Raw genomic sequence first — 24,520 nt, forward strand, 5'->3', positions numbered from 1 at the left:
AGTCTGTTGATTTGAACTAAGCAAGTTGCTAAATCATTCAGTTTACATCTTGCCTAGGCTCCTGTAGACTATCTGAAATAAGATGCCTATTGAAATTACAAGTCAATCTCACAAAATGGGCCATTTATAACTGTTTGTAGTCTTAACATCTGGTTTTAGTATATGGACAATATACCATGGCTAACGGCTGTATCCAGGCACTCCGCGTTGCGTCATGCGTTATTACTTAATCATAGCAGTCAAACGAGTTAAATCGACATCCATTGATGGAAAATGATCTGGCGAGTTTAATAAAGGGCAAATTATATTTTCTCTTGCAACATATTCCAATTCATTTACTATGTCATAGTTCGCAATTATTATTATTTTGATGAAAGCCAAATTTGGCTTCTAACGTCGTTACAAATTACGTCGACATTCCTTCTTAAATTTGCTCGATAACATTAGGGAAAAAGGGTTTATTGTATTAATGTGGCAACTCCTCTTGCTGTGAAAAAAAAATTGGGGCTCGTTTTCAGCCCTTTTAGGCAGGTTTTGAGTGGTCATTGGGATGGAACTTTTCGCTAGACCGGGCAACCCTGCCTGCACTCCATTATGAGTTTGACACACACGTGGGCGCGAGTGTCAAAATGCGTATGAAAAGAGCACGATTGTCGATGTCAACGGCTACCCTCTTCAAATGACAGAGGAAGAAGAAGTACCCTCCGTCAGCGCTTTTCAGACGACGTCAGCTTTTAGGCAGTCAATTAAGTTCAAGGTGAGACATAAAGTGTCATTTTATTTAGCCATTTTGCTCCGGCAGGCCGCTGCATCACTCCCGGCATCTCTGCCTCGAAAGTGAGTCAGTTGGCTCTGCAGTACCACAAACTGAGGGGGGAATCTGTCCTTATATACCGACCTGGGTCATTTTCATTAGAAACCAAATGGAAGAAAATTGACAAACAGGAAGGGACTCCCTGAACCTGTCCAATAAGAAATGCAAATGTTTTGTTCTTACAGTGTGACCTAATGACTATGATCCTGGTACAAGGGATGATTGCAGGTACACAGTGATTGGGCCTTGAATAGCCAACATCACAACGCCCATGGGGCAATTGCATGCATCAATGTGAGTGAGTGACTGCTGCAAGGAGCCTCCTGGATAAGGCAGTCTGTCCCGCTCAGTTTATATCCAATCCTATCGCTATTGATTAGCTAAATCAATTTGAGCTCAGACACAAGGGCAGCGGGAGATGCTGAAATACATTTTAAAAGATGCAATCGAGATCAGATTCTGATCAAGCAAATAGATTGAGCCCCCTTGAATGTATTGAAAATGTGCATTCTACTAATTAAAAAGGAGCCATCCACTCAATATTATACTGTATATGCATAATTCAAAACAGGAATGGTACTAGGGCCTATTGGGCTTGATAGAAATGCTTCTATTCATCATTACATTTCAGGCATCGGAAGAGAAATAGAGAAGTTTCAAGGACTTTGTTTATCAACATCATCATCATATGCCATTTTATGCTGAATGTAGTATTAGAAGCCCTCAGATCGTATGGCAGATGTGCTTTCACTCCAATTTACCGCTTTATATTGTATTTTCGGGTACAATAATACAGCAGAAGCTTATTTGGTTTTTACTCTGAACATTAGCCTAACAAAACCTAAATGGCTCGCCTCAATGCATTATGCCGAATGGTCTGATGATAATGGCATGTCGCTTTTGAGGATAACGTAGTCGTCTTGCAAAAAAATATCCCCCATCATTCAAGTGTTTACTTCTGGTTTTGACACTATATTGTGAATTATCGCCTCTAAAATGGCCTGACACTGGCAATTCTCCTGACTCACTTAAAGATGCATTTTGTAACATTTCCACATGCAAATAGCACGTAATGCCTCTGATATCCAGTGCATTCAGAAAGTATTCACACCCCTTTACTTTTCCACATTTTGTTGTAGTAAAACATGGGATTAAAATTGATTTAATTGTAATTTGTGTGTCAATGATCTACACAAAATACTCTGTCAAAGTGGAAGAAAAAGTCTAACATTGTAAAAAAATATATGAAAAAGAAAACACAAATATGCTGAGTATACCAAACATTCGGAAGACCTTCCTAATATTGAGTTGCCTCCAATTGCCACCCATGTTGACTCCAATGCTTCCCACAGTTATATCAATTTGGCTGGATGTCCTTTGGGTGGTGGACCATTCTTTATACACACTGGAAACCGTTGAGCGTAAAAAAAACAGCAGCGTTGCAGTTCTTGACACAAACCGGTGCACCTGGCACCTACTACCATACCCTGTTCAAAGGCACTTAAATCTTTTGTCTTGCCCATTCACCCTCTGAATGGCACACACACACAATCCATTTCTCAACTGTCTCAAGGCTTAAAAATCATTCTTTAACCTATCTCCTCCCCTTCATCTACACTGATTGAAGTGAATTTAGCTTTCACCTGAATTCAAGTATTAAACCCCCGAAGTCAATACATATTAGAATCACCTTTGGCAGAGATTACAGCTGTGAGTCTTTCTGGGTAAGTCTAAGAGCTTTGCACACCTGGAGTTTAATGTAGTTACAATAGTTCAATCAGTAAGGATGGTCTGAATGGATCGTCACTTTTCAGTCATCTAGTAAACTCATAATTTACATAGCTTCGTAGCTCACTTATCAGCATGGCAGGTACAGTATTTATAGGGTAGTGTCAATGTTACCTCATCAGCTTGACGACACGTCTCTTCCTCTTTTCCTATTATACTGAACAAAAATAAACGCAACATGCAACAATTTCAAAGATGTTACTGAGTTACCGTTCATATAAGGAAATCAGTCAATTGAAATAAATTAAATTAGGCCCTAATCTATGGATTTCAAATGACTGGGAATACAGATTTGCATCTGTTGGTCACAGATACCTTTAAAAAAAAGTAGGGGGGTGGATCAGAAAACCAGTCAATATCTGGTGTGACCACCATTTGCCTCATGCAGCATGACATCTCCTTTGCATAGAGTTGATCAGGCTGTTGAAACAAGAGGTGATGGCGGTGGATGAATGGCACGACAATGGGCCTTGGGATCTTGTGACGGTATCGCTGTGCATTGAAATTGCCATTGATAAAATGCAATTGTCCGTAGCTTATGCCTGCCTATACCGTAACCCCACTGCCACCATGGAGCACTCTATTCACAACGTTGGCATCAGCAAACCGCTCACCCACATGACGCCATATACGTGGTCTGCGATTGTGAGGCAAGTTGGATGTACTGCCAAATTCTCTAAAACAACGTTGGAGGCGGCATACGGTTGAGAAATGAACATTACATTCTCTGGCAACAGCTCTGGTGGACATTCCTGCATTGAGCATGCCAATTGCACACTCCCTCAAAACCTGAGACATCTGTGGCATTGTGAGTGGCCTTTTATTGTCCCCAGCACAAGTTGCCCCTGTGTAGTGATCATGTTGTTTAATCAGCTTCTTGATACGCCACAACTGTCAGGTGGATGGATTATCTTGGAAAATGATAAATGTTCACTAACAGGGATGTAAACAAATTTGTGCACAACATTTGAGAACAATACGCTTTTTGTGTGCATAGGACATTTCTGGGATCTTTTATTTCAGCTCATGAAACATGGGACCTACACTTTACATGTCGCGTTTATATTTTTGTTCAGTGTGCAAGCATGCAGAATATCATTCACCTATTCACTTCACATATTTGAAAATATGAAGAGTGGTACTCAGTGTTGTGTTGGATTTGTCCCAAACATAACGCTTTGTATTCAGTACATAACGTTTATTTCTTTGCCACATTTTCTGCAGTTTTACTTTAGTACCTTGATGAAAACAGGATGCATGTTTTGGAAGAAATTTATTCTGTATTCTTTCTTCTTTTCACTCTGTCAATTAAGTTGGTATTGTGGTGTAACTACAATGTTGTTGATCCATCCTCAGTTATCTCCCATCACAGCCATTAAACTCTGTAACTGTTTTAAAGTCACCATTGGCCTCATGGTGAAATCCCTGAGCAGTTTCCTTCTTCTCCGGCAACTGAGTTAAGGACGCCTGTATCTTTATAGTGACTGGGTGTATTGATACACTATCCAAAGTGTAATTAATAACTTCACCATGCTCAAAGGGATATTCAATGTCTGTTTTTATTTTTTATTTTTTACCCCATCTACCAATAGATGCCCTTCTTTCCGAGGCATTGGAAAACCTCCCTGGTCTTTGTGGTTGAAATTCAATGCTCGACTGAGGGACCTTACAGATAATTGTATGTGTGGGGTACAGAGATGAGGTAGTCATAAAAATAAATCATTGTAAACACTATTATTGCACAGAGTGAATCCATGCAACTTATTTTGCGACTTGTTGTTTTTACTCCTGAACTTATTTAGCCTTGCCATAACAAAGAGGTTGAATACTTATTGACTCAAGACATTTCAGCTTTTAATTTGTAATTAATTTGTAAAGATTAGTAAAACAAATATGGGGTATCGTGTGTAGGCCAGTGACAAAAAATCTCAATTTAATCCATTTTAAATTCAGGCTGTAACAACAAAGTGTGGAAAAGGTCAAGGGATGTGAATCAGTAACAGTCGGTGCAGTTTAAGATGATAATTTTGCATGACCTTATTTCTATTACAGCATATTGGATGACTGTCATTCATATTCCAGATCAATGTAACATCGATAGGTTTAGTCTACTACATGATACTCTAATTTTCCATGTACCCATCACGAGGTTGCTACAACCTAGCCTATGAAATGAAAGTTTACAACGTAGGTGCAAAGGTCAAGAGAATTTAGTAATTAAGGTGACAGACATTGACACATTCAATACCGCCTTAAACACTCTTGCCTGCATCTAGCTGATCTAGGGTGTAATCAGTAGTTCAACAGTTGCAAATGAGAGTTTCTATTGGACACATTCAGGTATGTTTATCACCGTTTCGTTCCGTTTGCTTCCGTTTAAGAAAAGTTTTTCAACAGAATCAGCAGAATGAATACACCCCTGATCACACGCAAACACAGTTCACTTTCATAGCAGCCACATAAAAACAGCATGATCACGTTGCTTCTCGCAACTACATTATCTACGCACTCTCCTCCTCTCACCTTTTCCCGTGGACTTCGGTGCACAACACATCAGCTGTCTGTGACCAGGCGAAAAACCTTTCCAACCCAAACCTTCATATCGTGACCGCTAAACACAGCCTAGATCGTTGTCATGTCATAGTCAACTAGGACTAATAGAACTAACGCGTTAGTAAATCCGCTAAAATCATGCAATACAGTGTACAGTCAGAAAGCAGTTTAGCAGTTACACCGGCAGGCCCCGGTGGCAATAAATTAATAAAACCAAAAGCTTACCTTGACTGGAAGAGTTCCAGTGTTGGATAGCCATAGCCAGCTAGCTAATATAGCATCCCTCTGTTTGAGCCGGGTGTTTGAGTTAGCTAGAGAATGCAGCTAGATAGTTTAGCTAAGTGAACGTTTTTTTAGTTTCTTTATACAACCAAATATAGAGCTCACTCTCTCTGTCATAGCTACATTATTCTGATATTCTAAGCTCTGTTGAACAGCGGTCGACCTTAGCTAAGCCTCGGGTGGTTGACGTCTCTCTCCCTCTCTCTCTCACTCTCTGAAATTAATTTGTTCAAAACTATTGTCTTTCTCTCCCTTTGAGTCAACTACTCACCACATTTTATGCACTGCAGTGCTAGCTAGCTGTAGCTTATGCTTTCAGTACTAGATTAATTCTCTGATCCTTTGATTGGGTGGACAACATGTCAGTTCATGCTGCAAGAGCTCTGATAGGTTGGAGGACGTCGTCCGGAAGTTGTCCTAATTACTGTGTAAGTCTATGGAAGGGGGTGAAAACCATGAGCCTGCTAGGTTTTGTATTGAAGTCAATGTACCCAGATGAGAACAGAACCCTTTGGGCAGAACCCTTTGGGCCCTGGTCAAAAGCAGTGCACTATGCAGGGTGCCATTTTTTACAGATAAAAAATAAAACAATAATAAAAACAAATGTGTAGGTGTGGTTGGAAGCCCAAGGTGTAGGGTGCCATTTGGGACGCAATTATGACATTTATCATTTGAACACCTTTGCGATAACTTGATGGATGGCATCTGTATTCCTTAGGCATGTGACACGTTTGGTGTTGTCCACCATTGTACAGTATGGTATAGGAACTATACATTGATATTTATGATATGGTGCATGCAACTAAAGTCATCTTGTTTTTGATCGGCAATTAGTGGTCAGATCAGGATGTCTCCATGGTTTGGGAGGCATAAATACGAACCGTCATCGTCATTCATTTGTATAAGGATTCAGGCCCAAACCTGCCTTCCAAACAGCTTTGAGTCACCACCACATCTAGCTAGGGAAAAAAACTCCAAACTTACAAACTTAGCAAAGCTTCAATATCAATCTTCTCCTCAGAAAACATGTCACATTGTAAAATACATGTAGACAAATGGATCACACTTTACAGAGTAGTAAAGAGGATGATGTACTGGGGATTCGTCGGACTATGTCAGTTTAATAGCTTCTGGGTGCCTTTTAACACCAGGAGGATCATAAGAGAAGCTAGGATTCCTTCAAATGCTAAATCGACATTTCAGGAATTATAGCCAGCATATAAATTATTTCACATCAAGCCTTTTCACACTCACACCTCAGGTCAGATCTCACATACAGAGATAAAACTACCCAACTTAAAACTTCTGATTTGTGGTAGGACTAGGTGAATCAAAGTGGACTGATTTTAATACACCAATGCAACTGGCAAGTTACTTTCATACAGTAACTGAATATAATTGTATATATCACATAACTCCCTTGTCTTACGTATATAACAGTTCTACACATTATTCAATAATACCATACAATAAACGTGTAACTGGTGAGAAAAAAGGTTACCCATGTACGTGTCCTTGTTCTTGTAGTGTTTTTACTCTTTGGTAACTAACATTTGATTACTCTGAATGACACCATCACTTCAGATGAATTGACTTATTCCAGGATACACTACATGACCAAAATGTCTCAATCCAAAATCATGGGCATTAATATGGAGTTGGTCCCCCTTTTGCTTCTATAACAGCCTCCACTCTTCTGGGAAGGCTTTCCACTAGATGTTGGAACATTGCTGCGGGGACTTGCTTCCATTCAGCCACAAGAGCATTAGTGAGGTTGATGTTAGGCGATTAGGCCTGGCTCGCAGTCGGCGTTCCAATTCATCCAAAAGGTGTTCAATGGGGTTGAGGTCAGGGCTCTGCAGACCAGTCAAGTTCTTACACACCGAACTCGACAAACCATTTCTATATGGACCTCGCTTTGTGCACAGGGGCAATGTCATGCTGAAACAGGAAAAGGCCTTCCACAAACTGTTGCCACAAAGTTGGAAGCACAGAATCCTCTAGAATGTCATTGTATGCTGTAGCGTTAAGATTTCCCTTCACTGGAACTAAAACAGCCCCAGACCATTATTCCTTCTCCACCAAACTGTACAGTTGGCACTATGCATTGGAGGAGATAGTGTTCTGCTGGCATCCACCAAACCCAGATTCGTCCGTCGGACTGCCAGATGGTGCAGCGTGATTCATCACTCCAAAGAACGCGTTCCCACTGCTCCAGAATCCAATGGCGGCGAGCTTTACACCACTCCAGCCGACGCTTGGCATTGCACATGGTGATCTTAGGCTTGTATGTGGCTGCTCGTTCATGGAAACCCATTTCATGAAGCTCCCAACGAACAGTTATTGTGCTGACGTTTCTTCCAGAGGCAGTTCGGAACTCGATAGTGAGTGTCGCAAGCGAGGACAGGCGATTTTTACGCATTACGCGCTTCAGCACTCGGCAGTCTCGTTCTGTGAGCTTGTGTGGCTTACCACTTCGCGGCTGAGCCATTGTTGCTCCTAGACGTTTCCATTTCACAATAACAGCACTTACAGTTGACCGGGGCAGCTCTAGCAGGGCAGAAATTTTACAAATTGACTTGTTGGAAAGGTGCCATTCTATGACGGTGCCACGTTGGAAGTCACTGAGCTCTTTAGTAAGGCAATTCTACTGCCAATGTTTGTCAAAGGAGATTGCATGGCTGTGTGCTTGATTTTATACACCTATCAGCAACGGGTGTGGCTGAAATAGCAGAATCCACTAATTTGAAGGAGTGTCCACATACTTTTGTATATATAGTTACATCAATAGAAACCCTAAAAGGTCACGCTATTTCATCAACAGGAGGGCTATTCTAAGACACTAGGTAAAAGCTAGCACTCAATCAATCTACAACAGCACTTATCACATCAAGCTTCTATCACTATTCTATAAATACATATCTGCTATTGTCACGTTACAGTAGACCTATGAACAACAATTAAATAGAGGACGACAGTTCTGAATTGTATTTCTTCTACATCCGAAGTGATTAAGGACGCATGTCCATTTGTGAACTCGGCAGCACTCAAAACTACAAAGCAAATACATCACATTCAGAGAGTCTTTGAGATATCTGGTGTGAGGTTTGAAAGTTGTACATTGTTAACACTGCTCAGCCTAACTGTTTTGACCCCCCAGGGACTAGTTAACTAAGTGGCAAATTGAAGGTGGAAGGGAGGTAGCAGATTATTGAAAAACTGCAGGCTCAGGGAAAGTCAACGAGCAAAGAAATTTGACTGGGTGAGGAAAAAAATACATATTTGGTCATGCTGGTGCCGAGCTCTGCCCTCGCCAACGTGCCACCCTCGTAGGCTTTTATTCAAATTGAATGCATAAATTACTTGAATCAATGTGACGTGGCACCGGAACTCGGGAAAGATGGCCGACGGGCTCTTTTTATGTGTATCGTTTCCCGTCTTTACCGGATGGACCGCAACAGCATAGCGGGTTTCATTGTAGGAGTCATCTAATCAATGGGGGCCAAGTTGATTTAGAGTGATTTTATTGTCCATGGTGGTCACATTCCCTACTTTTCTCTCTCCCTCTCTGACTCGACCCATAAGTTTCCAGCGCACTGTCTGGTTGACAAGCCTATTGGAAGCAGCTATGACTATTCACAAGCTGCTCTTTTAAAACACTGCAGACTCATGGGCACGAAATCCCCCACAATTCCATTCTGCCGAAAACGGTCGATCATCGGCCCCTACTAGGGCTGTGACGGTCATGGAATATTGGATGACGGTTATTGGCCAGCCAAATGACTGCGGTCACCGTAATAATCGTTCAAATTTTAAGATGCCCATTTTCTCCTCTCCTCTGGTTCTGACTGCATGTGCTGCCATAGAAATAGAATGAATAGAATGGGTGTCCAGATTCAAATAAATGATGGCATAATAGTGGACTGGCGGCTATTGCGAGAAAAGCAGGAAGTAAAAGCAGGAAGTGTATACCAATATGTGCTGTGATTTGTTGATTCAAGTCAACTGAAATTACAAAAAATACATTCCATTGCATGAGCTACATCAGTTATCATTTTAATTAACATTCTACATTACCATGGAAATGATTGCATCACTATACCAGTCAGCCACTGTGAGTGTACCCATGAGTTTACCAGTGAAATTGCCAGGGTTAGAGGTTCCAAGCACATTTCTAATCATTCTATTTCTACGTGTGCTGCTGCTGCGGGGGGGTTGCTTAGGCAACCGAAGACTAATTTGCAACAACACCTTGCTTGTTTCAGCAAGGAGCAACAAAGTTTAATCACGTTGTTAAGAGTACATGTTACCACAGAAACTGACTCAATCGCACGAACGCCCGGCCATCCTGTCTTCAGTCAGCTGTTCGTTCCACAAAAAAAAAAGATTATTTTATTTTCATGACGTCTTCATCGGTTACACGGTTATACAGTAATTGTGCCAGCCCTAGCCCCTACCCTCGTACCCTCTTCCCAACCGCATTTGGGGGCAAACTCGGTAAAGAGAAAGGAGCTGGAATTAATTTGATAATCCCCGTCATACGGGTGAAGAATGGGGTTATCCATGGAAACAATGGCGGTGTTAGCGAATGAGAGGGATGGCAGGATGAATGTATGTCTTCTACCACACTCACATTGCCACACACCACATCATTATCCTCCCTGTCTGACAAGAGAATAAACAAATAAAAACACTACATGACTCACAGGGTACCAAATGTGTATCTGTCTGTGTCTATGTGTGCTTGTGTTTTAAACTGCTCAAAAACCCTTAAGAGCGGAGCCAAAACGCTGATGCAGAAGCACTTAACTTGTTCCACAATAACCCCTGTCATCTCACTACTGTGACCTTGCAATCGCCTGCCTCCGATATAGAGCCACAGCTACGGGACTCAAATATGCCTTTTGTCACTTCCTGAAAGCAAACCTTGGCCTTAATGGCTCTTATGTTTTGTATCGCGTCCATGGTGTTTCCTCTAGGTATTTTCTTCTAAAACACTCAAACACTTTGAGGTCATCACTTTTTCCGAGCTGCAGCGTCAAGCATCCAATTGTGCAACCCTATCTTTCAAACATGTCAATCGAGGAAGGATCCACCACAATGCTCTGGACACTTCAATACAGCCTCGTTTTCTACTGGACTATTCTTCTGTTGACAGTTTGTGAAAGCTTTTCACCCCAACCTTTCTGTCCGAGCTCTTTGTAGCCCCGGACACTGAAAGTGTTGAGTGAGACGTGCCTCAAGGACCTTTACTTTCCACGGCCATGGTTCTTTTCTTTTCAATTTCTGCCTCTCTTTTCTTCCTTTGACACATTCCTGACACAGATGGGCCCCGGCAGCCCGGCCTGTTTCACCTTAACAGCATGATCACTCCTGTCCTGGAGACCCCAGAGATACAAGGCCCACACACTGGCAGCAGGGGCCTTTTTGGCCTACATGAATGTGTGTGTGTGTGTGTGTGTGTATGAGAGAGTCTGGGCAGGTAGCCTAACTGTTGTTTTCTTGACATCTGTCATTCTACCTGGTTGTATGCAAGGATTTAGCCAAACCTGGCTATTTGTATCCATAAAGGACATGATTGATTGCCTGGCTACCCAAACTCCTTGCTTCGGCCAAACGCAAAGCCCACTGACGTTAGTTTCTACTCCGCAATGAGTCTGGATCTGAGTACCTCTCCGACGATTTCTAGAACGCAAACATTCTAACCCTTCTGATTGGGCCCAGAAACCAATGGGTTGGGCCAGAGCCAGAACACACGTAGGTAAAGAGGCGTTTCAAAAAATGTGTCACTGGTTTTGATACTCTGATTGGTTAGAGATTATCCAATCGCTGATGACTTTGTTTTGTACAACACCCCTCATTTTGACATCCCCACAAACAACTTCAACGATGGCAGTCTCAGAGTGAAGTATGTATTCATTGAGTTGTCAGGCAATATGATTGATGCTACACTAGCATTTCTAAAGCCTTTATTCTAGGTAAAATCACATATGTCTAACAATGCAACCGGCAGCCGAATACGGCAATCTGTAGGGATCCAAGGCCAATTTTGACAAGCCCAAGTCGTCAATCATGCATTTACCCCCCTCATGCCATCCAGCAACCCAAAAATCAATTCCAACACCAACTTTGGCAATTACCAAATTGGCTGAAAATTCCAAGCCACATTTGGTGTGACCTAAGTGTTATTTTGGTTTGTCGGGAAAGCGTTGAAAGGGAGGGGGGCAAAAAACACAATTACCAGGTGCTGCTGGCTTCGCCTCTCTTCCTGTAATTGTTTTTCTGGCTTCTATAAAGAAACTAATTTCCCTCATTAAACACAATGTACATGGAGACAGAAGGCAGTCGGTGCAGAAGCCACAATGAACAAATGGCTTTTGATTGCAGAACAGATGATCGTACATGCAGGCGCTGAGATCAATATGAATTTCACCCCCCGAAACCAGTTTGTACATGTACCTGTGCAATAAGCTGTATATACTGTTACATGAGCCATGTCGCGCACCCAAACAGGCAAGGGAAATAGATTGAGTAGATATTCCACTAGTTAGTGATCAACCCACTTCAACATTCAACACTCCCCCAACTTAATAGCTTCCCTTACTGTACCTCAAGCAGCAATGTTGTCTTAGGGCTGAATGTGATGTACAGGAAGTGTCCATTGGCTTTGTTCAAAGACGACTCATATTCAGATAAATCACAAACTCTCATCCTAAAGCTATCAACTAATTTGAGCTCTGAAAAGAATGAAGGCCTAGTCTGTAGCAAGAGGAAGATTAGAGTGAGACCATGAGAGAGAGTGTGTGCACTGCAATTTACAGGCATCTAAATACCCTCCATAACCTAGTAGCCTCTAGCCTTACTAGGCTATTCAAATCGATACAAGGCCAGTACTTTTTAAACTCCATTAAAAGCCTTAATTTACAACAGAGGAACTATTAAGTAATATCCTATACAGTTAAGCCGATGAAGAGAATTGAAGAGCTCATGTCTCGATTCATACTGTAATGGCAAATGTGATTCCACCTGCTGCGTATTAATGTCCAACAGCACACAAAATGACATTGCTTCTGAGGAAGAAATGCAATGTCAGCCCATATGGAAGTAGACAGGATTGGTTTTGGTAAAACCAAAGTTTTCACTGTGGGCACCAAATTAACCCGTATCATTATAAATTGATGCCATTAGCGGTAATGTGAGGCAGCGAATAGAGGGGAGGGCTTACATCATGAGAGTAATATAAAAACAAAGACAGAAGCTCTGTCCAGAGAGACAATGCGGAATAAAGACCTCCATCATCCACAGCCTCAAGTGGAGCTGGCAAGAGCCTTTCCAACCTATATACATCCGGGTTAAGAGAGATAACCAGTTGTTGCATCTTTGTTAGAGAAACGTCTCAGGAAAAACATCTTTGTCAAGACCACAAAACGAAAGACAAGACAGACAAGGGAAAACATCCTTCCTGAGGGGCAAACCATTCATAAGGTACTATAACCTTTTATAAGGACCTTTATAATGCTTCACAAACCATTCATAAGCAAATGTCATACTAAACAGTAAAAGGGTATTTAACATTTGGCAATGCACCAGATAGATTTAAGTACTGGTAATATCATTACACCTTAATAGTATGACTTTGCTTATAAATTATTTGTGAAGCATCTATATAGGCCTTCTGAAGGTTTTATGAAGGCTTTGTTAAACCTTTGTTGTTCGAGCAACATCATTGCCGGACCTTGTCAGGTGTATATCCTGTATACAACAGCTGCTCACTAAAACATTAGGCTCTCAGTAGATAGCTATCTGCCTGGCTTGTAAACATGGGTGGGACCACCTGGATAGAATTAAACATTGATAACCATCCACCGCACCCTTGATTCAAATAACTGCTTATTAAACCCAACTAAATAATGACTTCCAAATTTGACCATTTAGGCCTAGATATCTCAAAAACATGCAGTTTGATTTGATCAAACTGCCCGAAAATCCTTCCTTTCATTTATATATACCAGTTTGATTGAATTCCAGCCCAAAATGAATAGATAAACTTTGGTTTTAGTGAAAAACCACCTTCTACGCCTTAGAACACCTAAAGCAGTAATGACCATAGGGTCCTACTGATTGTCTTCACAAAGGTAAGCCTCTGTACCAGCTCTGGGGTGCCATGTGCCCCCCTCTCCTTTTTCTGGCAATAAAAGGTAGTTTACAGACAGAGCAACTCTTGCTACTGCCAGGATTATCAATTTTCCAGACATGTTGACTTCACTGCATAAGTAAATTAATTAGGCCAGCCATCCAGAATGCACTGCAATGGGGCGGCGCCACAACAAGAGGTAAAGCAAGGTCAGCATCTCTCAATATAGTCCAAAGTAAAATTCGTCAGACGTACTACCGTTGGGACACTTTGTCCACAGCTGTGGAGCAAATATTATGAAGAACGACGTGGCATTGGATAAGCAAAGACAAGATACATTGAAAGTAAACTACAGGTTGACATCCAATTAGACAGAAAGCTTCAACTGTCCTCTCGTTATTCCTCTTGGGGGAGAATGTCAAGGTCTTCACCGTCTGAGGTAGATGGCTCTGTTAGTTTTGTTGTGGGCATGTTTACCGTACACCCACTGCATTGACGACATTGCTGTAATCACGTTTCACCGCCTTGAGGGCACTTCACAGATGATGAGACAGAGTCAGCGACAAAAAAGCGTACGCTAGTAGGCCTAGCCCTTGGTAGAATGTCTGGGAAATAACGCACAATTGATCTAAGGTACTGTTAACTGATTGGAAGGATTCAAAATAAATTAATGTTACTGACTCTGATCCTAATTGGAATGTTTTATGTTGCACACGCACAATGGCCAGTCACTCCTGTTAGTCCATTCCTTTTCAAATTCAAAATGGCATTGAGGACAAAATAACAAAAGATATTGAAATGAGACAGAAGAAAAGATAACTAAGATCACTGCTGTGCAGGGTTAAGAAAAGTTCCGATCAAAATGTTAGCCTAAGCTACCTCTCCTAGTTTAGATTTAATATGCATGAATCAAAGCGTATCTACTGTGTGTTCAACCCCCACAATTTCCAGACAAGAGCCTATAGAAGCCTGTAAGCTTCATGGTAGTTAGGCAGAGGTGTTCAGAGCGGTTGTTGATTGGCCTACCTCAGGAATCACAATGTAAAATCCATCATTGCAGATTGCATGAGTTGAAATACATTTCTATAACATTATGCAACACAAGAAAACATATAACCTATGCTCCTTGTGCAAGTGATGTTTGATAAATAAATATATAATTAGCCCAACATGCATTCCTTTGCTAGTGTGAAAAGGAATGAGATTATCAACATAAATGCAACCAATTCTGGTTGCTCATAAGCCTACATTTCCTTTCTCGTGAGATGCAGATGTCTCCTTCTGCTCTGTTAATGCGTCAGTTTTTCCCCTTTAACTTGCATGGTGGCACAAAAAATTGTCAGAATTCCAAATGCGGGAAATTTGCCTATAAACCACATCAATTTTCATCCTATTCCAGATATTTCCGTTCATCCGTTTTCCCTTGAACATCTTATTGTATACAACCACTGTTTCAAGCAGACATGGCATGTACAGGACTCACTGAACGGTTTTGCAGGGTAGACAACACAAACTTCATTCATTGCAATACATGCGTTTCCATTGCATTTACAGCTCTACGGATGGTTTTGTCAAAAACTGTTGCGATAAATAGCATTCTAGCCCAATCTGGTTTTGGCGCATGCTCTATAGACAACAGTCCTACATTCATCATCCAACTTCACATTGCGCAAAAGCAACGTTAAAGTCGTTGCACATCATTTCAACATGCTCTGACAGAAAGGTTGTGAATGGAGAAACAGAAAAACGCACCTTGCACGTGCATATTTCCAACCATCCCTTCATAATAAACCATGGTGCACCAAACTATTTGAAATGTAAGCATCGGTTCTCGCGTTTGGCTAGAGCAGCACGGACGCGCTCGTTGAAAAAAGCCTATTGTCTTTAATTAAGCGACGCTCGTTAATCACCGCAACTGACACCAGAAAGTATCGATATCTTGACTAAGCAATTCATTGCAAACTGCATAGCCAATAAATTCTGCCGACAAGTTTATTAAAAAATGCAAGTGTAGCATAAACAAAAAAAATGTGGGGGGGGTATAGCCTAGCATATAATATCATTAGCCTAAACATTGCATTGAACACTCAGCGATGTCGCAAATATTGGACATCGGAGAAACCGCAGGCAGCCTAATTGAAGTGCATATGCGCATCAAAATATAGATACAGATGCAGTCAAAATCATTTAGCCTACATTTTAGTAGAATATTCTTACCGTGTTTTAGAAGATGATACTGGTGAAACGATTATACCCTTCAAGTAGTCATCCCATTGAAAGTGTAAGTGATAAAATTGCTCACACAATAGTCTTTCCCCAATGTATAGGCTATGATACTTGCGTACTGAGAACCATGCAGATTTCAATCTACTCAGAGGATCGAGGGAAAATAACGCGATTCCTAATAATTAACTCCGCTTAGGATATAGCCTATTCTTTCATGAGTCCGGTAAGTTAGTAGAAGAGCTGGAAATGTCTGTAGTATGATCCGTGTAGCCTATAGGCTACTGATGATATTGCGGGAGAAAGCCTACACAAGGAGCCCGTTCTATCTAGATGTCAGTCCCTGAACAGTGGCACACAACACGTCCTCTTTTGTGCAGTAGCTAGGCTACATCATGTCCTAAAGAAAAACCTCAAAGGCGTAACATGTTATACAAAAAAAAAAACTGTATCCGAAAGATTTTATTTAGCCTCTTGTTTGAAAAGCTCCACGGCAAAGAACTCGAGAAATTGTTTCAAAGCTGAGCTCTCGGCGCATGACAAACCAAATTCGGAGCACCGCCTGAGAGAAATGCGGTCTTCACTCGATTCAAGGTAGAATGCGAGAAGGGCGAGAGGCAAAACTCGGATCTGGATTGAAGCTCACACCATATACTCGGGCTCCACCTAGCAGTAAAGATGGGATAAAAATGCAACCAACTACCTACGCAGCTTCTACCTGTATCATGCTTAAATGACTCATGTCAAAGTCATATTACATTTTGTGAGGAAAATATGCTTGTAACTCAAAATATTTATGCGTAACAGACAGCCTTACCAGACTAAGTCCGTCCTAAAACTGCTTGGTAAGGCTGTGGAAAAGAGGAAACGAGACAACTGTCAACTGCTAGCAACACCGTAGGCCTCTACTGGTTGGTATAAGCCTATACAATTCTTAGTTTTCACCTTATAAAGCTGTAGGCTAATACACCGTTTTAAGATTGTTTGAAATTGTGTGATTGTGAACGTTTTCAATCTGGAAAATGTAAAGATACAGATTATGAATTGATACATGTATTATTAAATTAATAAACAAAATGTGTGTTAAATGGCAGGTCTGCACCTCTTAAATGTTAAATTAAATTAATTATAATTGTTTCAAAATCAATCACCAATAGACCTCTTTTTTTTAAACATACAATATCAATGATGTGTAGACTTTGATAGTGACGCACATTCATATTAAGTATACTGGTACACTGTCCCTTGTAGCTCAGTTGGTAGAGCATGGCGCTTGCAACGCCAGGGTTGTGGTTTCGATTTCCACGGGGGACCAGTATGAAAATGTATGCACTCACTAACTGTAAGTCGCTCTGGATAAGAGCATCTGCTAAATGACTAAAATATAAAAAATGGTACACCTTGAACTAGTGCAGGCAGTGGTACATTTTTCAACAGGGCTTGCATTTGAAAAGATGAAGTGTTATCTTTAGCCGGCACTGCTTGCCATGCACCCAAGATGCAAATGGTTTCTGCAGTTAGTGCGCTGACCAAAGGTGGATGTCATTACTGTACATTTGTAGGTTCTTAATTTGATCACTCTTTTGTTGCTGAAAATGTTCCTGCACAGCAGAAAATGCAAACTTGTAGTTTATTCAAGGTTGAATGTTTTTTAAATTTCCACTTTAAAATGTCAGTTGATTTGCCCAAAGAAAAAATGTATCAACCCTTACAAAAAATGTACCCTAGCCTAATTATAATCCACATAATAATTCACATTTCCTGTTGCTGCAGGATTATTTACCTGCTGTAGGAGACTGGCTCAAATTAAGAGCCTACATCTGTACCAGTGTTTGAAAAAGTATTTATTTGGACAGTGGAGCTAAAACTTTTAATTTGTCTCTCTACTCCAGCATTTTTTATGTTAGATCAAATGTTTCATATGAGGTGACAGTACAGAATGTCACATTGTATTTGACGGTATTTTGATAATTATTTGGACAAATTCACTTATAGTGTATTAAAGCAGTCAAAAGTGTAGTATTTGGTCCCGTATTCCTAGCACGCAATGACTACATCAAACTTATGACACCTTCAAATGGGGGGATTAGATACATACAGTACCTTCGGAAAGTATTCAGACCCCTTGACATTTCCACATTTTGTTATGTTACAGCCTTATTCTAAAATTGATTTTTTTTAAATCCTCAGCAATCTACACACAATACCCCATAATGACAAAGCGTAAACAGTTTGTATTAAAAATAAAAAACAGAAATACCTTATTTACATAAGTATTCAGACCCTTTGCTATGAGACTCAAAATCGAGTTCAGGTGCATCCTGTTTCAATTGATCATCCTTGAGATGTTTCTACAACTTGATTGGAGTCCACCGATGGTCACTCTGACAGAGCTCTAGAGTTCCTCTGTGGAGATGGGAGAACCTTCCAGAAGGACAACGACCCTAAGCACACAGCCAAGACAACGCAGGAGTGGCTTCGGGAAAAGTCTCTGAATGTCCTTGAGTGGCCCAGCCATAGCCTGGACTTGAACCCGATCCAACATCTCTGGAGAGAACTGAAAATAGCTGTGCAGCGACGCTCCCCGTCCAACCTGACAGAGCTTGAGAGGATCTGCAGAGAAGAATGGGAGAAACTCCCCAAATACAGGTGTGCCAAGCTTGTAGCGTCATACCCAAGAAGACTCTAGGCTGTAATCTCTACCAAAGGTGCTTCAACAAAGTACTGAGTAAAGGGTCTGCACAATAACATATTCCACAAACAATAACGTGAATGTCATACCACTTATGGAAATGTCACCACATCTGAGATCTTGTACCATCACACATTTCAGAGACACAAATTAGACCAAGACAGTTGAATAGTATAGGTCTCCATGTAACACCATAGCAAATAAGGCTACATCCCAAATGGCACCATATTCTCTATAGTTCACTACTTTTGAACAGAGCCCTATAGGCCCTGGTCAAATGTGGTGCAGTAAATAGGTAATAGGGTGCCAATTGCAAGAGAAGGAGAGATTGAGAGAGACAGAGGCGTGTGTCCTGCTGCTGCATCATGTTACTAACTCAGGCCCCCTCCGCCACACTTGCAGCCTTACCACTAGGCACAGACGTCAATTCAACATCTATTCCACGTTTGGTTCAACGTAATTTAGTTGAAATGACGTGGAAACAACGTTGATTCAACCAGTGTATGCCCAGTGAGTTATGTGGTATGGTGATTATATGGAGCTGTAGTGACTAGATTTACAATAGTGAGCTACATTGAGGGGAGGATACCATTATTTAGTCATTTGTGAATAGACAAGGGCACATTTACATGTCTTATTACTTGTAAAAACAACCATTGAGTTACTGGACAATGTATAATTGTGTGTGTGTTCCTGCCAAATACAGCTGCCAACAGTGGGGTTTACCCAACACAGACAGTTAAGCACCTGAGACACTATCATAATTGAACATAATAAAGTGATGCATGGAACCATAAAAGCTCAATGCACAAACTTAACATGCCGCTGCGAAACTATGCCAAATATAAAGCTATTTAGGAAAATTAAGCCTTATGGGGACATGAAGGAAACCCAATAAAGCAGGAGACAATCCCATTATTTATGCTTGCAAGAAATTTCATCTTGAGTGTTGACTTTAATAGTGCTGAATGCTTAAAGTGCTGAAACAACTGGAAGCTTAGTTGTCTGCTTATTGTGTTAAAATGTGTGAATGTGCAGTTGTTTTTGTTGTTCCAGGCTCTGTCGCAGCCGGCCGCGACCGGGAGACCCATGGGCGGCGCACAATTGGTCCAGCGTCGTCCAAGGTAGGGGAGGGTTTGGCCGGCAGGGATGTGGGTTCGTTTCCCACGGGAGGCAAGTATGAAAAATGTATGCATTCACTAACTGTAAGTCGCTCTGGATAAGAGCGTCTGCTAAATGACTAAAATGTAAATGTAAATGAAAGAATTTGTGAAAAACAATGCAGTTTGTAGTCTGATGCTGACAGTCAGTAGCCTGGCTGACGCAACTCACGTGGTACACAGAGAGGGAGAGCTGTGACACTACTGAGCACGTTTACATGCGCACTAATAATTCGATATTAAACTGATTATGGCAGAATGCCGAGTATGACATTAGTCATGTAAACACCTTACTCTGCTTATCTTAATCGGCGTAAGGTCATTATGGAAGTACGCATACGGCGATTAAAACACCTGGTTTTCTGAGCAATCTTTAGAATTATTAGGACATGTAAATAGCTTAATCGGCATTCCAGTGGTGTATTTAATCTGCGCATGTGCCAGCACCAGGTAGCGCATCCCTCCCTCTTATGCGAAGTGAAGTGAGAACATTTTAAGTATGCATCTTATAAATAGTTTTCACATACATACTTTATATGTCCGAACTCAGAATCAAATAGTCTTTGCAAAAATAACAAGTTCACTGTGGTAGAACGTTATTTTTATTGGCTATTTTCTGCATTGATCAAACATTCTATCAGTAGCCTGATTTCAGATGTGTCCATGTAAACAGGATTATTTGGGAAATCGTTCTTCTTGCAATGCATGTAAACATTTTAAACAAACTATTATATTAATCTGACTATCCACAAAAATGACATTATTGTGTTCATGTAACCGTGCTCACTGGTCTGGACAGGAACCCGTTTGTTGGCGGAATATTAACGGTACAATTGTCTCAAGCTTGACTGGTTCTCTCAACAGGAATAGACTGATGAGTTTCAGAAGAAAGTTATTTGTTTCTGGCCATTTTGAGCCTGCAATCGAACCCACAATTGCTGATGCTCCAGATACCAGTGGCGGCTGGTGAAAAATATTCTCGGTGGGGCTGTGCCATACTTTTTTTTTCCTGTAACCATCGCGATATATTTTAACACAAACTGCAGGACAGCAGTGCTCAGTGAAACATTCAGTAATTATTTAATGCCAATATTAAAAAGTTGAGGCATTCTTACACAAAAACATATTACACAAACCCAAGCCTTTCATTTGCATTTAAAGTGAACTTTTCACCATTGGTAGTAAACAGGCAACGCAACAGGCATGCTGTCAGAACAGAGTGGAAAGTGGACAATAACATGAAATTATTATAAAGTTTATAGGAAATCTTACACTGTATAAAAGGATGTATAATATAGAAATGGATATCAAGTGGATGAACTCAAACCTTTGACTGGAAGAATAGCATACAGTATTTTATGATCATACTAAATGTGACTAATTGTTAATGTGCTCCAGAACTGCAACAATTAATTGATACAAAACAACATATATACAGTAATATTAGCAAAGACACTATTAAGACTTTCTAGAGTACCATATATAACTGGATTTTTTATGCTAAGGTCAACTATATACAAAGAAACATGCGGCCAGAGCTGCTCTGTGTGTGTGTGTCTGTCATCTTATTTGTACAGGAATTTTGCCCGTCTGTCCTTCTGAGTGGCAAACCTCTCAATGACCCTTTGATTAAAGTCAGGAATGTCCCTGACAAGTTTCTTCTCCATGGAGAGCATGGCCAGAGCGTTCAGGCGATCCTGTGTCATGCTGTTTCTCAGGAAGGTCTTGATCCTTTTCAGTGTAGAGAAGCACCTTTCTGACTCAGCAGTTGTCATGGGTGTGGTGATGTGGATCTTGAGGAGGCTGGCAGTCTCTGTGAAAGTGCTCTGAAGGTTGTTCTCCATGAAGAACTGGTACAGGGGCACTGCACCACTACAAGCCTTGAACTCACTGTTCTCATAGATGAGGGACAGTTCGGTTTTGAGCTTGGCCTTGTTCAACATGGGGTACGCCTCCACGGTTGTTTCAAGCGCTGTATCGGGGAACTTCACACTGTGTTGTGGGAACAACTCTCCGTGCAATAGTGTTGCGCTGATGAGGTGCTGGGTGAAGGAGAACCTCTATTTGGCATGACTCAGGATGGTATCACATACCTGTAAAAGATACATCATCAGCTTTAATGTGCAATTAAGCTATTTTGATGCAAGTGATCCTGACTGACACATGCCTATGTCCAACTCAAGTATATGATTACCAAGGTGCTGATTGTTCAGGGTTTTGGCTACATACTACCAGGCCTGAAAAAAGTTCTAGGGGGAAACACTGACAATTACATCACAACTTACCTCTATAGCCAACCTCTGTTGTTCTCCTGGTCCCAGCATCCTCCGTCGCTTGATGGGCTGTTGCTGCTCGTCAGATGCGCTGTCCCCACACAAAGAGGGAATTGAGGCCCTGGGTCCAAAAAAATAAAGTTTAATTTGATAACTTGCAATCAGACTTCTTAACTCACTGTAATTCCCCCTCAACACACAACCAGTGACTTTTATATATATATATATATATATATATATATATATATATATATATATATATATATATAGACAGACAGACAGACAGACAGACAGATAGTGTGTATATACACACAAACTATGTCTAGTAACTGCTTTTAACCTGTGATGTACATAATTAACTGATGTTATTACGTTTTAAAGCCTTTTTCTATTACATTTGTGAGAGGGATGCAACATCATTTTGTTCTGCTGTGCACTTAGCAATAAAGTTAATCTTCAATAACAACTAGGCCTCTTCTAGAAATTGACCTGGTGGACACCTGAATAATTATTACAAACTGTGTAGTACTTTCCTGCATTATTATCAACGTCTGATTGTGTCTTCTCTTTCCTTTTAAAATACTAAAACAAATATAATTGTGACGGCTCTATGATAATCACTCACTTTGATGACCAGACACATTTAGGCTTTTAAACTGTTGTAAGTGAACTATTCATCTTTCTAACAACATCTTTATCAGCCAATAGTAAATATAGTTATTTACCTGATTGTTAGCATGCTGTCTGTGAACCTCTGGACAAGTGCTTTAATGAAGACAGGGTCGATGTTCCTCTTCTGCAGCTGGCTGAAAAGCATGTCCACATTTGGCATGATCTTGTGGAACAGTGCCAGGAAAAACAGAAAGCCTCGTCTTCGAGCATCCTCACAAAGCCCCCGCCTCTCTGACAGTCGGGGCATCAAAGTTCCCAGAGTCTCTGATGGTCTGGAAACACGTTAGGAGGTCATCCCTGTACTCGTACACAGTGTTTACAGCGCGACTGTGGAAGTTCCACCGTGTTGTAGAGGCTCTGGGAGTCTATGCGCAACCACTTCGTCAAGCACGGTGGTTCGCTTGGGAGACCTGGAGAAGAAAGCAGAAAATCCTGCAAGGTCGGAAAAGAAAGTGCCGATCCTGGGGATGCGTGAAGTAGCCTGCTGCATGATGAGGTTCAGCTGATGTGCATAGCAGTGGACGTAGTGCGCATTTTCGTACACATCCACTATTTTACGCTGCACTCCGCCGGTGGCTCCCCTCATCACACTTGCTCCGTCGTAAGCCTGGGCAATAAGTTTGGCCTTTTGTCCATGTGAGAGTATGGTGCTGAGCCTCTCCAGCAGCGCTGTAGCGATGGTGTCGGGCGGTTGCGTTCTCGATCAAAATGAACTCGAAAAACGCTCTTGGGACGTTACTTTTAGCATCGATGTAGCGTATCACAAGCACCAACTGGCAGTGGGTGGAAACGTCAGTCGTCTCGTCAGCTTGAATGGCGATAAAATCAGCACTCTTTACTTCCTCCAGGATGTAATCCTTAAGCACTGACAGCATACAGTCCAACAGCTCGTTCTGTATCGTCTTTGACGTGCCCTTAAAAACGGTAGCTGTCTTCAGGTGCTCCTCCAGCACACTGTCGAGGGAGGCAACAAAATCCACTAAGCCCCGGAAAATGCCGGGGTTGTCCGAGGAGTCAGTCTCCTCGTGCCCACGCAAGGCCAACTCAAAAGCCCCACAGAACTTCACACAATCGATAATTTTGGATAGAATGTGCCTGTTTTTATCCACCTCCTCATTGTGTTTCCTCACCGCAATCCTGTGGCCGTCATCCAGCTGCGTAGCAATGTTCACCCCTTCCTAATACAGCTAGCTTTACAGAGTTGTCCATGTGTGCCCTGGTGTTCTCATGTTTCTTTACCTTCTCTGACAGGTGCTTCATATCCCTCACTCCGGTACCTGTCCATGCTGAATCTGACCCCGTCGTTTTAAAAAGCAAGCACGGAAAGCAAAATAAAGCATTATCATCAGTGCACCCAGCTAGCCAAGCCTTCCTGGTGTACCAGCTACGGGAGAAGCCGCGCATATACTGCTTCCCTTTCTCGCTAGCCTGCTGTCTGATTGAGAGGTCAGGTTGATCTGGGCCCAGCTCTTTCACCCGAACTTTCTCTGACAAAGTTCTCCTCTCAAACGGATCTTGGAGGAGAGATTTCACCGAGTTAGGGTTGGGTCTTGGAGGAGTAACGTTTGCGCTCGCCATTGTCGTCTAGTAAAAATGGCGCCACTGGAGCCCGGTCCTTATTTTATCAGGGGCGAGCTTGGGGCGATAAAATAATCGCCCTCCTTGGATTCGATTTAAGATCGCTGATTGGCTACATTTTATGTCATACATTCATATCTTAAATTAGCAATTGGCTTAACTGCTACGTAGACCCGCCTCCTCGGGGCACTTTCTGTATCGCCCAGAGCTGACGAGGCGTTTGACAGGCAGAGGAAAGGTTGCGAATATGATTTTCTATCATATCTTACACATATTACTGTGTGCATTCCATATTTCAAACACACAAATATTGACATACTGATGTTTTTATTATTATTATTATTATTTTTA

The 24,520-nt window shown here is 41.5% G+C and overlaps 1 long non-coding RNA gene across 1 annotated transcript in view; it reads right to left on the reverse strand.

The window, feature by feature from the left end:
* LOC123491495 overlaps window positions 1–16,375 on the reverse strand; it is an 81,928-nt gene extending 65,553 nt beyond the window's left edge. The window contains exon 1 of the long non-coding RNA XR_006661342.1: window positions 15,789–16,375. This is a non-coding gene — a long non-coding RNA (uncharacterized LOC123491495). The remainder of the gene's footprint in view (window positions 1–15,788) is intronic.
* Between the last annotated feature and the right edge of the window lie 8,145 nt (window positions 16,376–24,520).

The sequence above is a fragment of the Coregonus clupeaformis genome, chromosome 8 (assembly GCF_020615455.1).
Source record: "Coregonus clupeaformis isolate EN_2021a chromosome 8, ASM2061545v1, whole genome shotgun sequence".
Lineage (NCBI taxonomy): Eukaryota > Metazoa > Chordata > Actinopteri > Salmoniformes > Salmonidae > Coregonus > Coregonus clupeaformis.